The sequence below is a fragment of the Kogia breviceps genome, chromosome 8 (assembly GCF_026419965.1).
Source record: "Kogia breviceps isolate mKogBre1 chromosome 8, mKogBre1 haplotype 1, whole genome shotgun sequence".
Lineage (NCBI taxonomy): Eukaryota > Metazoa > Chordata > Mammalia > Artiodactyla > Physeteridae > Kogia > Kogia breviceps.
In genome coordinates this window covers 112,915,315-112,937,137 of record NC_081317.1, presented here as the reverse complement: position 1 = coordinate 112,937,137, position 21,823 = coordinate 112,915,315, and the positions used below count along the sequence as shown (strand labels likewise).

General features: G+C 43.0%; 1 protein-coding gene and 1 non-coding gene across 21 annotated transcripts in view; one reads left to right on the top strand and one right to left on the bottom strand.

The window, feature by feature from the left end:
- Positions 1–15,349, top strand: part of LOC131760922 (uncharacterized) — a 96,205-nt gene extending 80,856 nt beyond the window's left edge. For 5 of the 10 annotated variants that reach the window (XR_010841681.1, XR_010841680.1, XR_010841682.1 and 2 more), the window contains 4 exons: positions 3,364–3,411; positions 4,346–4,513; positions 5,944–6,032; positions 6,179–7,038. This is a non-coding gene — a transcript (uncharacterized protein). Of the gene's footprint in view, positions 1–3,363; positions 3,412–4,207; positions 4,514–5,943; positions 6,033–6,178; positions 7,039–15,040 lie in introns of those variants that run through there. The other 5 variants (XR_010841684.1, XR_010841687.1, XR_010841683.1 and 2 more) reach the window with 4 other exon arrangements.
- LOC136794626 (uncharacterized) overlaps positions 1–21,823 on the bottom strand; it is an 87,257-nt gene that overhangs the window by 671 nt on the left and 64,763 nt on the right. For 9 of the 11 annotated variants that reach the window (XR_010841679.1, XM_067040046.1, XM_067040053.1 and 6 more), the window contains one exon: positions 3,064–3,196. The gene's annotated coding sequence lies outside the window, so the exon portion shown is untranslated. Of the gene's footprint in view, positions 1–139; positions 444–3,063; positions 3,197–21,823 lie in introns of those variants that run through there. The other 2 variants (XM_067040050.1, XM_067040048.1) reach the window with 1 other exon arrangement.

The window sequence follows — 21,823 nt, the reverse complement described above, 5'->3', positions numbered from 1 at the left end:
CCCTGTGAGTGAGCAGAGCACGCTGGGGGCCGCGCACTCGGGGGCCTGGAAGGGAGGGCGAGGCTGGACCAAGAGCGGGGAGAGGGCTCCACCCCCCGTGCAGGTGCGCAGACGCGGTACGAGGCGTGCGCAGACCTACCGAAGAGCAGTTTGGTGGAAGCGAGAGTGTTATAGGAAAGCTGTGGGGTCTGGACGTCCCGGGAGGGCCTGGGATGCCTGAGGAACTTCCCACAGTGAGGAGGAGGGTCGGTGATGGTGCGGCCGGCGGCGACACAGCTCGGGATGGCCGGAGCGGAGGAGAGGGGAGGCGAGGCAGGGACCGGTCTGGGCATCGGGTGCTGGGTACGCGAGCGCTTCCCACATGGCAGGGCAGCACACCCGTATTGATAGTTTAGCTTCCTTTACTGTGAAGCAGGCAGGCAAGCTTGCAGGGAACTTCGTGTCTGTAAGGATGAAGGGGTGGCACCACCGATAGACGCGTTACCTCAAGTGGCATTTCCCGAATCTCTCACAAGGGCGTCATCCTGGTGTTCGGTGCTGGATCCTCTCAGGTATTTTAGGGTCAGGCCCTTCCCTGCCCTGCAGGTATCAGTGTCAGGTTCTAAATACCTGTGTCGTACCTGGGTGACCAGTCACAATAGCAGCTCTAAAGCGAGAAAACCAGTGTAAAGGACGCATCCCCAGGGAAACCCGGATACTAACAGGCAGATGGCTTCAACAGAGGAGCCCCTGACAAAGAAGATGCTGGACATCCCTGTCCTTAACCCTCAGACTGGAGACGGAAATTCTACATGTCCTCGAGTGGCTTCCTACTCTTCTCACAGAACAGTCTTGGCTCCTTGACCTGGTGTGAGAAGCAGGAGCTCGTCCCCCAGCCCCCGCACCTCCACAGTGAGCGAAGTGCCCCCAGCTCGGCTTGGCTCCCGCCATCCATCGTGGAAGGCTTTGGCAGACCGCTGTGGAAACAAACTCCTACATATTTTCAACAGAGACCATGGCTGACAGGAGTCAAACTTTCTGTATTAAGAGAGGATTAAAACCTCAGCTGTTTCCAGTAATTAATTATGCACCCGCTCATAAACACATTGCACTGGTCACGGAACGTACACGTGTAGCAGGCCCTCCAGAGACGGATGAAGAACACTTCAAGGGCATCCAGGGCACCCAGCTTCCAGCATGGACGCAGTGTCACCGTCGGCAGCCTTTGCACGGGAAGTCCCCTGACCGTTGGTGACCTGTGTCCTGTGGGCCAGTGTCTGGGAACCACTGCACGTGGCAAAGGAGCAAGACCCTCTGGCCTTACTCAGACCCATCATTACACTGTCCCCAGAAGTGACCCATGTCAGCCTTCAAGGGCTCATGTTGAGAAAGGCAATCTGTCTCAAGTGAGAAAAGCCATCAAAGTGCCAAACTACTGATGGACAATCACCACACCTGGTGTGCTGTGTCTGACTGTGGGCACCACGCCTCAGGGGCAACATTAGCCCCAAACGTGACACATGCAGGGCAGATGCGTCCAGACCAGAAGGGGACACAAACCATGCGACGCTCGGACAAAGGAACAGGATTCACATGGATAGAAGACGGGGGCACGCTTGCTGTCCGAATGCTCTGGAGGTCGTGGAGAGGAAGGTTTTCCCAGGGTGGGGGAGGAAACCAATGGTAAAGGGTGGTTACCATGAGAACAGATTTACCCTAAAAATCCTGGGGGTGTGGGGGGAGTACTTCCTAACAGAGCTCTTGAGAAAGGGCTGAGCTCTCTGTCACTGGAGATGCCCAAGCCTTGGCTGCAAGGCTGTGCTGGAAGAACACTGCAGAAAAACTCCAGCGTCGGATCACTGAAGGAAGGGACTAAGTTGTTTCCCCTGCAGGACCCTGTGATGCCATGCATGGGGGACTAGAATCTGAAGTTGGGGTGTGTGTGTGGTGTGGTATGCGTGTGTGGTCTCGTAATAGGGAAGAATAAATCTGACTCCATATTGGATCTATTTCTTTAGCTCCAACCTTTGTGCCCTGTTGCCTCTGCTTAGTCATGCTGGCTCTGCACCTTCTGTAAAAGAATGTTGCCAATGGCTTGAAATATACAGGATAGCCTGACCTTGACCTGAACAGAGAATAACAGGAACGTGACCTGGCCTGCTGTGGACAGCTACAAGAGCAAAGGATCTGACACTAAAAAGTTTGCAACAACTAACCTCACCCACCCCTCCCTCACCTTGCCTTTAAAAGGGCTTTGCTGAAAGCTTTTCTGGAGTTTTGGCCTTTTTAAGGTATGAGCCACATGTATTCTTTCCTGGCCCCACAATAAGCCTTTCTGCTCCAAACTCTGATGTTTTAGTATCGTTTGGCCTCACTGTGTATTAGGCACTCAGACTTGCGTTTGGTAACAGTTATGGCGAGCTAGCCAGGAACCTGTGCCTGTGGCAGGTGGACCCCGGCCAGGGACAGCCCCTTCCCAAGTTCCCAGCAGCTTCTGGAGCTCATTTTGCTCCAGGGAATTGCGAGGGACTCTCCCTGAGAGGCGTCAGCTGCCCCAGTGCATGAGGCCATTTGGTCCAGAGCTATGGTCCACATTTGGCATCTCTTGGGGGTAAGTCACTCCATCTTGCACAGGCTGGAAATTCTCTCCACTCCATTTGGGTTACTTCCCTTGTGGGAAGTGAGACACTCTGGGTCTGTTCTCTTTTGAGAGCTAAGCCAGTCCGTTTGGAGACCTCCGTCTGGGAGTAGAAATGGAATTTTAGACTACACCTCCACTGATTTTCTGTGTGACCGTAGCTTGTTATTTGTGGTTTTGTGTGTGTATTGTTTTGCGGTGAGCCACTCCAGCTTGTGCCTTTGTTAGTGGGACCATGCCTTTGTTGTTTGTATGTGTATCGGTATGCACTGGTCAGTTGAGATGTCTTTGGTAACAGGGCTCACATGTGACGGCACCAGGGTATCCTTCCCTATTGTGTTGGGTTTTGCCTGTGGTTGAGCATTGGTTGGGATTTTCCTTTTGCAATGAATGGGTAGCTCCCTTTTTGGCGCTAGGGAACTGTGATCCTGAAAGACCACTCTGCATTGCATTTGTTTGCTTTATTAATATTAGATAACACCGGCCATAAATAATTAAGTATGGATAATCAGAGCTCTGTTCCATCTTATAATCCCCCTTGTGTGTATTTTGCAAAACTGGGAGATCTTCAGTATGCTCCTAGAAAGAGAGAGAAAGAAGATATTTTTTTAACACGTCACCACCACTACATTCTTTAGACTCTGGACTAAATTAATTAAGATGAAACTGTCTTAAAATTCCAAAACTGGTTCTTTTTGCGTATGCAGTTAAGAGAAAGCTGGCTTGATAAAATTCCTTTTTTTCAGAATTCTGACCCCAAGAGAATGAAAATATTCTGAGGAGCAAGCTTGAAGGTAACTAAGTAAATTCAACCTATTCCAACTGTTATTTTTGGTTTGCATTTGCCAGGTGAATTGCCATGACACGTGCAGTAATGATTCCTTATCTTTACATTTGCATATTGTTTGTTGTTAAAAAAGTAGGATCCTTGTTTGAAAAAGGTGAGGAAATTGTTGGACTTCACCCTTTTGTTTTTGTTCTGCAGGAATTATTTTGTTCTTTGTGTGTATGTTTACATTTGTCTTGCATATAAGTATGCCGGCTGTGAGATCTCTGTCTGGATGTATGTATGTTTCATTATGATTAGGTGTCTTTGTCTTTGGATAGTATTGCTGAGGTTAACTTGTAAATGAGCTCTATTTAATAGACTTAAAAGTAAACGCTTACAAATTAAATACTACTGTTTAGAAAACAGGCTAAAATGAACTTCAGGTCCTCATGATCTGGGAAATATTCAGTATGGAATTGATATCTGGTATTGAAGCTAGCTTAAGCTTGTTGGTTTGCCTAATGCAGACATGTCTTTTAGAAAATTCAGACTATTTAGGATAAATCTTATAACCAGCAATAGAAATTTCTAGTAAGCGTTTCCAAAAAGTAAGTATAAATTGTGAGAGATGCCTTTAACATTACTTACTTAGGATGCTTTTAAATGCTTGTAATAGAAAACACAACTAACAGTATCTTAAACAATTAGGACTAATTCCTAATGGTTCCAGCACAGATTCAGTCAGTGAATCAGTGACATCAAGGATCCAGGTTCTTGCCATATTTTCCTCGGCCATTCTTACATGTCAGTTTTGTCCTCAGATTTGTTCCCTCATGATCTTAAGACAGCTTCCACGGCACCAGTTCTCATCCAACAATGACCAGATTCAGGAAAGTATGAACCTTTTGTCCCTTTCAAGAGCAAAGGAAACCCAAAAGTTCCCTTATTTGCCTTCACAGCTCCTAAGCAAGGTTGCACCTGTATTAAATCAAATACTGCCAAGAAGAAAAGGAATTACACCAGGATTGCCTTAACCTAATCCTCATTCACCGACTGGGGCTAAGGAGGGACCAATGAAAATCACGGGCCTAATAACTACACAGTATTGGGGCTCTCTTGGCAAGGAGGTATGAAGGGAATTGTTGGTGTGGTCAATACAGACATGTCTTTTATTGTGCCTGGGTTTACTGAGGGTGACTGGGTTTATGTTGTTTCTATTGCACAGTTTGTCAACAGAAAAAAACTGGTATGATGAAATTCTTATAAGTAAATTAGATGCAAATAGGGTGAGAGCTTTGGGGTGACCTCTTTAGAAATGGCTATGATTTGGGAATGTCTACTTAAGGGTGGTCCCTCCAGATATTTGGTAACTTAAATTTACTTAAATTTTAGAGTAGTGCTAGTTTGGGTTGGATGATGGGGGATTACTGAATAGCTAGGTCATTCCCAGGCAGGGTACTGAAACATTAAGTACTGAACATAGAAGCTAAAGGTAAAGGTGTTTGGGACTATATTTGGTGCCACACTGAGATATTTTCTATAAAAAGCAGATGTTTTTAAAAATTATTATTGTTGTTTGCCAACCTACAGAATGCTAAAGGACAGTTAATAATTGAGTGCTTCTTGGTTTTCACTAGAAATTAAGGGTTTTTTTTAAGAGCTTTGGATTCAAATTTAAATATGTAATTAAAGCTACTAAAATAATAAAGGAAACATTTCAGTATACAGCAGGAAAGTAGGATATGTTTTTTTTAAAGGGAGTTTTTTTACACATGGTTGGGCTGAGATTAGGTTAAACTTAATTAAGTAAATGGATTTTATTATTAAAAATAGGCTGGTGCAAGACTAGATTTGGTCCCTCTCCACTAAGGGAACAAGTTTACTTAGAATGCTGCTTTTGGTAACAGATTATGTGAACTTCCTTGCCTTTTAAGTGATCTATATTTGCTTCTGAGATCTTTTCTCACTTTGGTTAAGAAACAAGTATTGTCTTACAGTGACCTATAATCTTACTTGACCAAGTGTTTTGAAAGTTTTTGACGAACTTCCCAAATATCAAATTTTAATTAAAATTCTTTTGCCCTCCAGCTAACTTTGGGATGCTTTAGAGGGCCCTTGACGCATCTTAGAGAGAAGTATTTAACTTGTATTATTTGGTATGTTGAATTACACGGGAAGCATTGTCAAGTGGGTGATAAGCCTCCTCAGATTATACAGTACAGATAAATATTATTAATATAGATATTCTAGAAATTATGTAAAGTTTCTGAAATGTAGGTATGTCCTGGCATAATGCTATCAGTCATAATTCTGTTTATCTTAAAATGTTGTATATCGCAGCAACTTGACTAAGCTTTTTTGTTAACACACTGTAATCAGATCTTTAACCTTGCCTTTTAAAGTCTTTAATAGACAGTTAAGCTGATGCTTTGCAGGACTGCTTCATCTTTAAGAAGATTCATAGGAAGGACTAATAAATTTCAGATTATATACTACCTTTTTTTTTTTTGCTGCACAACATGGCAATATTAAGTCACGATCTTAATTCCCCGACCAGGGATTGAACCCGCGCCCCTTGCACTGGAAGTGCAGAGTCTTAACCACTGGATCGCCTGGGAAGTCCCTCAGATTATACTGCTGAACTGGGTAAGAAATTAAAAACCCTAATGGAAATCCTGATGGCTTCATAAAAAGTTAACAAAAGGATTGGTTACTAAGTGAACTGGTGAATACGGTTATAATGTTTATGGGTTTTGTCTGGAATATTACTGATTTTGATTTGTGTTTTCCAGATATAGGGAAGCACTTCCCCTCAAGTTACTCATGACTGACAGCAATTTGGTAAATTATACCTTGCTGAGTAAAACTGAAATAGTTTTCTTTTCTCTCTGGCTGGTCCCTCCAGACACTGGAGATCCTTGGGTTCTGAGCAGCCTTATCAGGTGAATGGGAAAGACTGTCTCCTGGCACGTACAGGAATCTTGATATTTTGGGGACTGAGAATGCCACAGGCAGAATCTGAGGGCAGGCCTTTGGCATGGATTTCCTGGCCTTGAGAGGCCTTTGGGAATTCAGTCTAAGACTCCTGAGGAGTTCCACCACAGCCAGTTTGGGAAAGCCTATGTAGTCAATTTACCAGACTTAATTTACATGTTTGTGGACAACACTGCCTGCTTTATAAGTCTACTGCTAAAAGCACACGTACAATGCTTGTGTGGCAACTGGGTATAAGTGATAAAATGTATGGCCTATAATGTGTATACCCATTAATATACCTCTGAGCCTGTTTACAATATTTGATCAGTTTTCCCCCATCATGAGTATCTAGGCAAATATAAAGGAGGCGTAGCACCAAGGGACATGATCTAGACCTGGGGCAAGAAGCTAAATCACCCTGGCATCAAGGGACATGTTTTGGTCTGTTGAAGAATTTGCAATTAACAAGGGAGATGATGGGAAATCTATACATATTTTGAGGTCTGGGGAAGTCATTCTAGCTGATACATGATTTAGCTTAAACTTTACTGACCAGAGCAGCCTGTTTTGTGGCCTTTCGGACATGCATTGTACATCTGCCTTGGCCACTGAGGAGTAGAATACATTTGAAAAGTCAAAACTGGAGTAGATGTGGTTCAGACGTTCAAGGCAAAACTAGGTGCATGTGATTTCAGGCACATTCCTATATTGCTAAAAACTTGAATTTTCTGAGCTATGTCATACTTGGGATGCCACCAGCCATTCTCAAAGCAGTGTCTGCTGGCAGATAGCAGCTGCAACCATATGACCTCAAGATCTCCTCTTGCAACTATTAAATTTTTAGACAATAAAATTGTTTTAGTCAGATGTCAGCAGAAAAAGGAGACGTGCAGTGGTCAATTGCCCATTATATATATGTTAATACCACATCAGAAGTTAAAACCGAGAAGATGGCGGAAGAGTAAGACGCGGGGATCACCTTCCTCCTCACAGAGACATCAGAAATACATCTACACGTGGAACTTCTCCTATAGAACACCCACCGAACGCTGGCAGAAGACCTCAGACCTCCCAAAAGGCAAGAAACTCCCCACGTACCTGGGTAGGGCAAAAGAAAAAAGAACAAACAGAGACAAAAGAATAGGGACGGGACCTGCACCAGTGGGAGGGAGCCGTGGAGGAGGAAAGGTTCCCACACACTAGAAGCCCCTTCGCGGGCGGAGACTGCGGGTGCCGGAGGGGGAAGCTTCGAAGCCGCGGAGGAGAGCGTAGCCACAGGGGGGCGGAGGGCAAAGCGGAGAGATTCCCGCAGAGGATCGGTGCCAATCGGCACTCACCAGCCCGAGAGGCTTGTCTGCTCACCCGCTGCGGCGGGCGGGGCTGGGAACTGAGCCTCGGGCGGATCCCAGGGAAAGGTCTGGAGTTGGCAGAGCGAAAACAGCCTGAAGGGGTTAGCGCACCGCGGCTGGCCGGGAGGGAGTCCCGGGAGAAGTCTGGAGCAGCCGAAGAGGCAAGAGACCTTTTCTTTCCTCTTTGCCTCTGGGTGCGAGAGGAGAGGGGTTTAAGCGCGCCTCTTGGAGGAGCTCCAGGGACGGGCGCGAGCTGCGGCTGTCGGCTGTCAGCACGGACAACAGAGACGGGTGTGGGACGCTAGGGTTGCTGCTGCCGCCACCAAGAGGCCTGTGTGCGAGCGCAGGTCACTCTCCACACCGCCCCTCCCGGGAGCCTGTGCAGCCCGCCACAGCCGGGGTCCCGGAATCCTGGGACTGCTTTACGGGAGAATGCGCGGTGCGCCTCGGGCCGGTGCAGCATCATGCCGGCCTCTGCCGCCGCGGACTCGCCCCACATCTGTGCCCCCCCCGTCCCCGCCCCCCTCCTGAGTGAGCCAGAGACCACGAATCAGCTGCTCCGTTAACACTGCTCCTTTGACCCCGCCCTCTCTGAGCGAAGGGCAGAAGCCCTCAGACGACCTACGCGCAGAGGCGGGGCCAGGTCCAGGGCTGAGCCCCAGGAGCTGTGCAAACAAAGAGAGCGGGAGGTCCCTCCCAGCAGCCTCAGAAACAGCGGGTTAAAGCTCCACAGTCAGCTTGAAGTGCCCTGCATCTGTAGAAAGCCTGAATAGACAGCGAAATATCGCAGGTTGAGGAGGTGGACTTTGGGAGCAAGATATACTATTATTTTCCCCTTTTTTCTTTTGTGAGTGTGTATGTGGGTGCTTCTGTGTGAGATTTTGTCTGTGTAGCTTTGTTTTCACCATTTGTCCTGGGGTTAGACCGAGCCCCTTTTTTTTTCTTTAATAGAAATTTTTCTTCTTAATAATTATCTTGTTATTTTAATAACTGTATTTTACCCTAGTTTATTTTGTCTTCTCCCCTTTCTTTCTTCCTTTCTTCCCTCCTTTCTTTCCTATTTCCCTCCTTCCTCCCTTCTCCCTTCCCTCCTTTATTCCCTCCTTCCTTCCTCCCTTCCTTTATTCCCTCCTTCCTCCCTTCCTTCCTTTCTTCCTTCCCTCCCTTCCTCCTTTCTTCCTTCCTTTCTTGCCTTTCTATATTTTTCTCCCTTTTGCTTTGAGCCGTGTGGATTAAAGGCTCTTGGCACTCTAGCCAGGTGTCAAGGCTGTGTCTCTGAGGTGGGAGAACTAACCTCAGGACACGGGTCCACAAGAGACCTCTCAGCTCCACGTAATATCAAACGGCGAAAATCTCCCAGAGATCTCCATCTCAACACCAAGACCCAGATTCACTCAAGGACCAGCAACAAACAGTGCTGGACACCCTATCCCCAACAAAGAGCAAGACAGGTCTACAGTCCCATCCATTAGCAGAGAGGCTGCCTAGAATCACAGCAAGGCTACCGACGTCCCAATACACGCCACCAGACGTGGACCTGCCCACCAGGGAGACGGGATCCAGCCTCATCCACCAGAACAGGGGCACTGGTCCCCCCAACCAGGAAACCTGCTCAACCCACTGAACCAACCTCAGCCACTCGGGACAGCCACCAAAAATAGATAGAAATACGAACCTGCAGCCTGCAAAAGGGAGACCCCAAACACAGTAAGATAAGCAAAATGAGAAGACAGAAAAACACACAGCAGATGAAGGAACAAGATAAAAACACACCAGACCTAACAGATGAAGAGGTAATAGCCAGTCTACCTGAAAGAGAATTCAGAATAATGATGGTGAAGATGATTCAAAGTCTTGGAAATAGAATAGACAAATTGCAAGAAACAGTTAACAAGGACCTAGAATAAATAAAGAGGAAGCAAGCAACGATGAGCAACACAATAAATGAAATGAAAAATACTCTAGATGGGATCAGTAGCAGAATAACTGAGGCAGAAGGACGGGTAAGTGACCTGGAAGATAAAATAGTGGAAATAACTACTGCAGAGCAGAAGAAAGAAAAAAGAATGAAAAGAACTGAGGACAGTTTCAGAGATCTCTGGGACAATATTAAACGCACCAACATTCGAATCATAGGGGTCCCAGAAGAAGAAGAGAAAAAGAAAGGGACTGAGAAAATATTTGAAGAGATTATAGTTGAAAACTTCCCTAATATAGGAAAGGAAATAGTCAATCAAGTCCAGGAAGCACAGAGAGTCCCATACAGGATAAACCCAAGGATAAACACCCCGAGACACATAATAATCAAACTGTCAAAAATTAAATACAAAGAAAACATATTAAAAGCAGCAAGGGAAAAACAGCAAATAACACACAAGGGAATCCCCATAAGGCTAACATCTGATCTTCCAGCAGAAACTCTACAAGCCAGAAGGGAGTGGCAGGACATATTTAGAGTGATGAAGGGAAAAACCTACAACCAAGATTACTCTACCCAGCAAGGATCTCATTCAGATTTGATGGAGAAATTAAAACCTTTACAGACAAGCAAAAGCTGAGAGAGTTCAGCACCACCAAACCAGCTTTACAGCAAATGCTAAAGGAACTTCTCTAAGCAAGAAACATAAGAGAAGGAAAAGACCTACAAGAACAACCCAAAACAATTAAGTAAATGGTAATAGGAGCGCACATATCAATAATTACCTTAAATGTAAATGGATTAAATGCTCCCACCAAAAGACACAGACTGGCTGAATGGATACAAAAACAAGACCCATATATATGCTGTCTACAAGAGACCCACTTCAGACCTAGGGACACTTACAGGCTGAAAGTGAGGGGATGGAAAAAGATATTCCATGCAAATGGAAATCAGAAGAAAGCTGGAGTAGCAATTCTCATATCAGACAAAATACACTTTAAAATAAAAACTATTACAAGAGACAAAGAAGGACACTACATAATGATCAAGGGATCGATCCATGAAGAAGATATAACAATTGTAAATATTTATGCACCCAACATAGGAGCTCCTCAATACATAAGGCAAATACTAACAGCCATAAAAGGGGAAATCGACAGTAACACAATCATAGTAGGGGACTTTAACACCCCACTGTCACCAATGGACAGATCATCCAAAATGAAAATAAATAAGGAAACACAAGCTTTAAATGATACATTATACAAGATGGATTTACTTGATATTTGTAGGACCTTCCATCCAAAAACAACAGAATACACATTTTTCTCAAGTGCCCATGGAACATTCTCCAGGATAGATCATATCTTGGGTCACAAATCTAGCCTTGGCAAATTTAAGAAAATTGAAATTGTATCAAGTATCTTTTCTGACCACAATGCTATGAGACTAGATATCAACTACAGGAAAAGATCTGTAAAAAATACAAACACATGGAGGCTAAACAATACACTACTTAATAACGAAGTGATCACTGAAGAAATCAAAGAGGAAATCAAAAAGTACTTAGAAACAAATGACAATGGAGACACGACGACCCAAAACCTATGGGATACAGCAAAAGCAGTTCTAAGAGGGAAGTTTATAGCAATACAATCATACCTTGAGAAACAGGAAGCATCTCGAATAAACAACTTAACTTTGCACCTAAAGCAATTAGAGAAGGAAGAACAAAAAAACCCCAAATTTAGCAGAAGGAAAGAAATCATAAAGATCAGATCAGAAATAAATGAAAAAGAAATGAAGGAAACAATAGCAAAGATCAATAAAAAGCTGGTTCTTCGAGAAGATAAATAAAATTGATAAACCATTAGCCAGGCTCATCAAGAAAAAAAGGGAGAAGACTCAAATCAATAGAATTAGAAATGAAAAAGGAAATGTAACAACTGACTCTGCAGAAATACAAAAGATTATTAGAGATTACTACAAGCAACTGTATGCCAATAAAATGGACAACCTGGAAGAAATGGACAAATTCTTAGAAATGCACAACCTGCCGAGACTGAACCAGGAAGAAATAGAAAATATGAACAGACCAATCACAAGCACTGAAATTGAAACTGTGATTCAAAATCTTCCAACAAACAAAAGCCCAGGACCAGGCTTCACAGGCGAATTCTATCAAACATTTAGAGAAGAGCTAACACCTATCCTTCTCAAACTCTTCCAAAAGATAGCAGAGGGAGGAACACTCCCAAACTCATTCTATGAGGCCACCATCACCCTGATACCAAAACCAGACAAAGACGTCACAAAGAAAGAAAACTATAGGCCAATATCACTGATGAACATAGATGCAAAAATCCTCAACAAAATACTAGCAAAGAGAATCCAACAGCACATTAAAAGGATCATACACCATGATCAAGTGGGGTTTATTCCAGGAATGCAAGGATTCTTCAATATATGCAAATCAATCAACGTGATACACCATATCAACAAACTGAAGGAGAAAATCCATATGATCATCTCAATAGATGCAGAGAAAGCTTTTGACAAAATTCAACACCCATTTATGATAAAAACCCTGCAGAAAGTAGGCATAGAGGGAACTTTCCTCAATATAATAAAGGCCATATATGACAAACCCACAGCCAGCATTGTTCTCAATGGTGAAAAACTGAAACCATTTCCACTAAGATCAGGAACAAGACAAGGTTGCCCACTCTCACCACTCTTAATTCAACCTAGTTTTGGAAGTTCTAGCCACAGCAATCAGAGAAAATAAAGAAATAAAAGGAATCCAAATAGGAAAAGAAGAAGTAAAGCTGTCACTGTTTGCAGATGACATGATACTATACATAGAGAATCCTAAGGATGCTACCAGAAAACTACTAGAACTAATCAATGAATTTGGTAAAGTAGCAGGATACAAAATTAATGCACAGAAATCTCTGGCATTCTTATACACTAATGATGAAAAATCTGAGAATGAAATTAAGAAAACACTCCCATTTACCATTGCAACAAAAAGAATAAAATATCTAGGAATAAACCTACCTAAGGAGACAAAAGACTTGTATGCAGAAAACTATAAGACACTGATGAAAGAAATTAAAGATGATACAAATAGATGGAGAAATATACCATGTTCTTGGATTGGAAGAATCAACATAGTGAAAATGACTGTACTACCCAAAGCAATCTACAGATTCAATGCAATCCCTATCAAATTACCACTGGCATTTTTGACAGAACTAGAACAAAGAATTTCACAATTTGTATGGAAACACAAAAGACCCTGAATAGCCAAAGCAATCTTGAGAACGAAAAATGGAGCTGGAGGAATCAGGCTCCCTGACTTCAGACTCTACTACAAGGCCACAGTAATCAAGACAGTATGGTACTGGCACAAAAACAGAAATATAGATCAATGGAACAGGATAGAAAGCCCAGAGATAAACCCACACACATATGGTCACCTTATCTTTGATAAAGGAGGGAAGGAAACACAGTGGAGAAAAGACAGCCTCTTCAATAAGTGGTGCTGGGAAAACTGGACACCTACCTGTAGAAGTATGAAATTAGAACACTCCCTAACACCATACACAAAAATAAACTCAAAATGGGTTAAAGACCTAAATGTAAGGCCAGACACTATCAAACTCTTAGAGGAAAACATAGGCAGAACACTCTATGACATCAATCACAGCAAGATCCTTTTTGACCCATCTCCTAGAGAAATGGAAATAAAAACAAAAATAAACAAATGGGATCTAATAAAACTTAAAAGCTTTTGCACAGCAAAGAAAACCATAAACAAGAGGAAAAGACAACCCTCAGAATGGGAGAAAATATTTGCAAATGAAGCAACTGTCAAAGGATTAATATCCAAAATTTATAAGCAACTCAGGCAGCTCAATAACAAAAAAACAAACAACCCAATCCAAAAATGGGCAGAGGAACTAAATAGACATTTCTCCAAAGAAGATATACAGATTGCCAACAAGCACATGAAAGAATGCTCAACATCATTAATCATTAGAGAAATGCAAATCAAAACTACAATGAGATATCATCTCACACCGGTCAGATTGGCCATCATCAAAAACTCTAGAAACAATAAATGCTGGAGAGGGTGTGGAGAAAAGGGAACACTCTTGCACTGCTGGTGGGAATGTAAACTGATACAGCCACTATGGAGAACAGTATGGAGGTTCCTTAAAATACTACAAATAGAACTATCATACGACCCAGCAATCCCACTACTGGGCATATACCCTGAGAAAACCATAATTCAAAAAGACTCATGTACCAAAATGTTCATTGCAGCTCTATTTACAATAGCCAGAACATGGAAGCAACCTAAGTGTCCATCAACAGATGAATGGATAAAGAAGATGTGGCACATATATACAATGGAATATTACTCAGCCATAAAAAGAAATGAAACTGAGTTATTTATAATGAGGTGGATGGACCTGGAGTCTGTCATACAGAGTGAAGTAAGTCAGAAGGATAAAAACAAATACCGTATGCTAAAAAAAAATGTCATGAAGAGATTAGTGGTAGGATGGGAATAAAACACAGACCTACTAGAGCATGGACTTGAGGATATGGGGAGGGGGAAGGGTAAGCTGTGACGATGTGAGAGAGTAGCAGGGACATATACACACTACCAAATGTAAATTAGATAGCTAGTGGGAAGCTGCAGCATAGCACAGGGAGTTCACCTAGAGGGGTGGGATAGGGAGGGTGGGAGGGAGGGTGACACAAGAGGGAAGAGTTATGGGAACATATGTATATGTATAACTGATTTACTTTGTTGTAAAGGAGAAACTAACACTATTGTAAAACAGTTATACTCAAATAAAGATGTTAAAAAAAAAAATAAGTTAAAACCTACTTAGATAAAAGTACACAACTGGCTACCTGGCTACAAGTCTCCCCCAAAGTGCCAGTCCAGACTGGTTTTCAGGCTTATCCTCCTGAATTCCTCAGGGAATGAGATTTTTATTATACAAGACTCAGATCCAGGACTTGGAACTCGAGAATATTTCCAGCTCTGTGTCCATTCCCCAAATCAAGGTAGGACTACATCCCATTTCAGCAGGAAGTAGCCAGAGTGGTAATCACCCCATTCCCTGAAAGAATTGGGGAAGGATGAAACAGGATTGGAGTTTGAAACCAAATCACTGTGAAACGGAGTTCCTCTGCTGAGTTTATGATTAACCTCTCTATCCCAAACACTGTTCCCCTCTCGTTGTCCAACACCTTCTCCTCAAGATTGAGGAGTATCAAAGAAAAGGGAAGAATTGTAATACGGAGGAACAAACCTGACTCCATGTTAGATCTGCTCCTTTTACTTTAACCTTATTTAACCTTTGTGTTCTGTTACCTGTGCTTAGTCAGGCTGGCTCTGCATCTTTTGTAAGAGAATGCTGCCTACAGCCTGAAATATACAGGAGAGCCTACAGGATAACCCAACCTTGACCTGACCTGAACAGAGAATAACAGGAACATCAGGACATGACTGTGACCTGGCCTACGTAGACAGCTACATCCAACACAAAGAAGTTTGCAACAACTAACCATGCCCCTCCCTCATCTTGCCTTCAAAGGGCTTTGCTAAAAGTCTTTGGGGAGTTCCGGCTTTTTAAGGCATAAGCCACCCATCTCCTTGCCTGGCCCTGCAATAAACATTTCTCTGCTCCAAACTCCAATGTTCCAGTATTGTTTGGCCTCACTGTGCATTGAGCACACAGTGTGTGTGTGCTGTATGTTGTTATGTGTAGAATGTGTGTGTGGTATGCATGATGTGTTTGTGTGGTATGGGTATTTGTGGTGTGTGTGGTGTATATGGTGTGTCTCTGTGTTTTGTGTGGTGTGTGGTATGTGAGGGGTGTGTGTGATAGTTGTGCATGTATATGTACATGTGTGGTCTGTGTGTATGTCCAGTGTGTGCTGTCTGTGGTGTGTCTGTGTGTGGTCTGTGTCTGTGGGGTGCGTGTATGTGTGTGATCTGTGTGTGGTATATGTGTCTGTAATTTGTGTGGTGTGTGGGGGTGTGTGTGTCATGTGTTTGGTGTATGTGTGTGTATGGTATATGTGTATGTGGTGTTTCTACCATCTGTGCTGTGTTTAGGGGTGTGTTTTGTGTGTGGTATGTGTGTGGAGTACATAGTGTATGCGTGTGGTCTGTGTGTATAAGTATACATGGTCTGTGTGTCTGTGGTGTGTATATCTGGTTTGTGTGGTGTCTCTGGTGTGTGTGTCTGGTGTATGTGTGATATATGTGTGTGGTGTGTGATCTGTGTTGGGAATGTGTGGGGTGTGTGGTCTGTGTGTGTGTAGTTTGTGTGGTGTATGTTTATGTGTATGTGTGGTGTGAGGGTGAGGCATGTGGTATATGTGTGGTGTATGTGTGTGAGCTGTGAATGTGCTGTGTGGGTATTTGTGTATGTCTTGTATTTGTGTGTGTGGTATGTGTTTCTGTGGTGTATCGTGTGTTTGTGGTCTCTGGTATGTTGTGTGTCTGTGGTTTGTGTTGTATGTGTAATGTGTGTGTGTGTGGTCTGTGTGGTGTGTTTTGTGTGCGTGTCTGCTTTGCATGGTGTGTGGTGTGTTTTTGGTGTGTGTGATATCTGTGTGTGGTTTGTGCCATGTGTGTAGTGTATGTGGTGTGTGTGGTGTCAGTGGTGTTTGTACACAGTACACGTAATGTCCTGATATTGTCCTCTGTGTATGGGATGAGTGTACCGTCTTCCCAGGTGTGACAGGGGTGTCCTTTTCCTCACACCTTCCTTTACACACACAGGAAAACCAACGACAGGGGAGACTTGGCAGTAGCTTAGAGCCAGGCCCACTTCCGGTTAGTTCAAAGAACATTTATGGATGAAATGGCCAATCTGAAGTAAAAAAAAAAGAGGTTGTGGGGAGGGAGACAGGTTAAAAAGAAGGAAGCAGGAGGAGAAGGAGAAAAACTTGTGAACTTCAGTATGCTACACTTGCGGTCAAACAGAACAAATTTCTTTTTACTCGGTACATAAACTTGTCCTAAGTAATGTGCTCGAAGGGAAAATTCCCAAGCTGCAGTGCTAGGTTCAGAGTCATTTATCAAGTTAATCATGATCTATTTTCTTGCCCTGAATAGCCTCAGCTGGAATATGTTACATTCCATCCCAGGAAGGGAATCCAAGGGAACAATTCCCAGCATGCAGCTGTTCAGTCTGCAGAGTGAAAACCTCCAAGTCCTTTCATTACTGTTCACAATATTTTTCCATCATCATCCAATTGGGGAGATATAGTCAAATGGGAAAATAAGGATTGGAACATACATTATACAGTTTTGGAACCAACATGGTGTTGGTGTTAAGAGAGACCAAGATTCCAATCAGAAGGCAAGGTGAGGTTTGGTACAAGATACTCATTTATGGAGGGTGGAAAAAATAATAAGGTGGGCCTGGTACATACTTGGCACAAACTTAGTACAAATGCTTAACTCAGTTCCTTTCACAAGTACCTGAAATAAGTGGTTGGCCTAATGATATTTTAGCATTCAGCTATGTAATGTTTGACAGAATAACGGAATAAGCAAAACTATAAAAATGTAGTGAATTGTACAATGTGAAGTGTAAAAATGAATTATCAATTTGAGGGATACAACAGATTTAAAATGTAAATTTTTATAATTCTGAAGTATTATTATGTTCATTTACTTCATTTGAAATAAAAAATGCCAATATTCTATTTGACTCACAGACCTGATGTAGCCATCTTAACCATGAATGTCCACAGAAAAAAAAAATGAATTGGGCTATAAACTAGTTTCTCTAGTTTATGAATTACTGTCAGCCATGAGTTCTCTCCCTCTTCCAAGTTTGGGCCTGATATTAATACTACAAAGGACATATGTATCTATACATGAAAAGGAGGAAGCTGGGAATTTTCTGGATCACGTGGGCTAACAAAAAATTTCTCATGGAATACACAATGAATTGAAGCAATATTTTTTAAAGAAAATTTACTTAATTATAATTTATCAAGTTAATCTCTTCTATTCTTCCTTATTTGGATGTGAGTAAATAGTCTACTGACAAAAGCTATTTTCCTATTGTACTAAAGAATCACATTATCCAGTTTTTGGCACTGGTCTAGAGTCTAGACATTTTTATATCAATATTTTGCAAAAAAAAAAAATCACTAGAATTTAACCTAATTGACTACTCAAGGCACTAGATTGAAAGTCAGTGAATCCACCCAGGAGACAAGCCAGCACAGGTGCACAGCAGTTGACCCCTGGAATGCCAGCTGTTGCCTTTTGGGTTCATGTGAATGTGGGGTGGGTGGAAAAGAGCGAATTTGTTGACAAAATTTGCTTGTCACCCAAGACCAGATTTTTTGCCCTGGATTGTTTTAGGAGAACCCTGCCAACATTTAGGAAAGATGATAACTTGGACGTTTGCCTATAATTCTTGTAACCCCTCCCAGCTGGGGCTAAGTATTAGCATTAAAACACTCATGTTAAAATGGGCCTCCAAGGTTCAGCATCTCTAAGCTGCCTTAATCTGCTCCCCGTTCCATTTCACCTCAATTCTAAAAGCTCCATGTGTTCTTCTATCCCAGTGATGCTGAGTTGCATCAAGCTGGCCGAGCCAGCACGCTTTGGGAGTTGGTGGAGGAGAGAACATTTTGAAATCATCTAAAAAGAACATGCTTTAGGGGCTTCCCTGGTGGCGCAGTGGCTGAGAGTCCGCCTGCCGATGCAGGGGACACGGGTTCATGCCCCCGTCCGGGAGGATCCCACATGCCGCGGAGCGGCTGGGCCCGTGAGCCGTGGCCGCTGAGCCTGCGCGTCCGGAGCCTGTGCTCCGCAACGGGAGAGGCCACGGCAGTGAGAGGCCCGCGTACCGCAAAAAAAACCAAAAAACAAAAAACATGCTTTTTAATTCCAAGAGGGTGGGGAGTGAGGAGACTTCTCCCCAGATAATTGGACCCAAATGGAAATAAGGCTTTGCAAAAATGGAATTATTGAAAAATATCAGTAACAATGATATGTTTAGATGGTAAGTCAAACAGTGGCTCCCTACAAAATCCACCAATTTATCCATTCCCTGATGAAGACCTTTGCTCAGTGTTTCCTCTGAGAAACACTGCCAAGCACATGGGTGGGTGCTAGACAACACTCGTGTGTAAGGGAGATGGCCCTGATGGGAGAGCCATCCTCAGAGCTCCAGACGGACAAGGAGAGCTGCCTGATGCCCTTAGTCTCTCTACCACTGACATTTCCTCACATCACCCAAAAGGAGGAGTCTGTGACTCAAAAGGTCCTTAGAAGTATTTCATGGCTCCACCCTTTTCAACTGACAGGCGTCAGAAGAAGATCCTGACAAGGGATAGCCGAGCACACTAATGACACAAAGCATGGCTTGTTTAAGTGAATTCATCCCTGTTCTGAAACCCACTGATAAACACAGACTTTTTGCAGATAAAACAACAGAGGCAGAGAACAGAAGGTGGCTGCCAGGGGTCGGTGGGGGAGGAGGGAGCTGACTCCCGAGGGCAGCAGAGGGAGCTTTCTGTGGGAGGGAGGGGTCGGTTCTGTGCCCTGATTGCGGTACATCTATGCCTGTGCATTTTTCAAAGTTTACAGAAAGGTACATACACAAAAAGTGAACTGTACTGTATGCCCAGTCACAGTAGACTTGAAGAAAAGGGGACCCTCATGCACTGTTGGTGGGAATGTAAATTGGTGCAGCCACTATGGAGAACAGTATGGAGGTGCCTCAGAAAACTCAAAATACAATCACCACATGATCCAACAACCCCACTCCTGAACATATACCTGGAGAAAACCATAATTCGAAAAGAGACATGCACCCCAATGTTCACGGCAGCACTATTTACACAAGCCAAGACATGGAAGCAACCTAATGTCCATCAACAGAGAAATGGATAAAGAAGATGTGGTATATATACACAATGGAATATTACTCAGCCATCAAAAGGAATGAAATAATGCCATGTGCAGCAACATGAACCTAGAGATGATCATACTAAGTGAAATAAGCCAGACAGAGAAAGACAAATACCATATCACTTATATGTATAATCTAAAATATGACACAAATGAACTTATTTACAAAACAGAAATAGACTCACAGACATAGAAAACAAGTTATCGATGGGAAAAGGGTGTGGGGAGGGATAAATTACGGGTTTGGGATTAGCAGGTACACACTACTGTATATAAAATAGATAACAACAAGGTCCTACTGTATAGAACAGGAAACTATATTTAATATCTTGTAGTAAACCCTAATGGAAAAGAATGTGAAAAAGAATATAAACACGCACATATCTGAATCACTATGCTGTACAACAGAAACTAATAAAACATTGTAAGTCAACTATACTTCAATAAAAAGTTTTTTTTTAAAGTGAACTCAAAAATTATATACATAACACTATCTTTAGTCGAGTGTGGAAACAGAGACCATAAAATAACCCATTGGAAATATACAGCACTTTCCAGGTTAAAACTCCTCAATATAATTTAAACTGTATACTCCCATTTGTCTTGACTTTAAAAGATTAGGAGACATGTTAATATGAAGACAAATGTTTAATAGATGTATTGGACAAGAATAAAACTCTGTCTCCTAACAAACAGCCAGAGCAAGAATTTTCTGCCCCCAGAGACAGAGTGTGCAGTGACAGCACAGTTCAAGACCCCATTCCAACCATGTCCATCAAACTGGAAACTGAGCCTGATCCACCTTTGTATTTTCAGCACTGTTTTGCTCAGAGTAGGTGCTCAAAAAATCTTGTTTTACCTAAAGTGAAGGGAGGAGAAGGCTTCTGGTGGGTATACAGAGCAGAAGCTCAGAAGTATCCCCATTGTGGGATCCATGTAACTTCAAGTTAATTTTGCCACCGTGTGTAAACAAGGACTGCCCAAGGTATTGTCATTTCATTTAGTTTGGAAGTCACTCAAGGTGGAGTTCAGAATTAAGAAACTGGATGCTACCTTGGATATTGGTGATGGGCCATGAAAAATAAATTGGGTCCTTTAAATAGTAAGTACTGTATATAAAACAACCCAGGAGTTAGCCAGAGAAAAAGATGGCAAAGCCCATTTTAAAATAAACTTTTCTGTAATCAATCAAATCTTTTTAGAATTCAGATAATATAACAGACTCAGAATTTGGTCATAAAAAGAAAGCTGCCAAAATAACAACATAAAATAATGTAGAACACTTCATTTTTACTAATTTGTTTTTTCAAAAGAAAACAGAGACGCTGCCAATTTATCCCTCAGCAACCTTCCAACTGGGTAAAGCACTAATATATGCTGTTTAAAAATTATAAGAAATCTGTTAAATTGCCAAGATCTCAGATTTCATGTATTGAGGATTTTGCTTTGATGGGAAGCAAATGCTATACACTCCCTATTGGAATTAGGTATTTCTGGATGTGAGCAGCAGTTTTCTTCAAACTGGAAGGAGAATGCTGTATAAATGTGAATAATAAATACTTGCCTGTGGAGTCCTCTCTCAGAGTCAGACACCAACAAAGCAGCCTGCAGGAAGGAGGAAGGAACTGGCCTGGGCTCGTGGATCCCCCCTTCCAGGTTTAGACAGGGAACAGTTGACCTTCAGCTCCTTCGGAGTTCCTGCTGCATCGAGGGAGGCTTGTTCCTGCCGCCTCATTGTCTACACGAGGCCACTGACTCTGTTAGAGGCCTACGCTGTGGCTTATCCTGCTTTGTAGCTGCCCAGGCTCTCTGCCTGTGTGCCCGACTCTCTAGTACACCAACGACAGCCTTTCCAGGGGTCTTACCTTTGCTGGGAGGCCCAACATCTGGCCCACCCCAGGCAGAGAACCCAGACAGAGTTAGGAACAAGGGCTACAGTTCTGGCCCTTTCCTATCTCTTTTTTCCTTCCCTCTCTCTCTCTCTCTCTCTCTCTCTCTCTCACCCGTTTATCGTTGGTACGCACCATAATGTGTTTACCAGGTGGTATAAGCTGTTACAGCAGAAGGTAACAAGGCTTTTAATTGGTGCAGAAGCCTGCACTGGGCATCTCTTATAAGCATTCCACCAAGCCAGGCACAGGGAGATGAGAGAGGAGTGGGACCCAGCCCCTCCCTCCCTCTTGGCATTCACTGTGTAAATGACTGCGATCAGCTC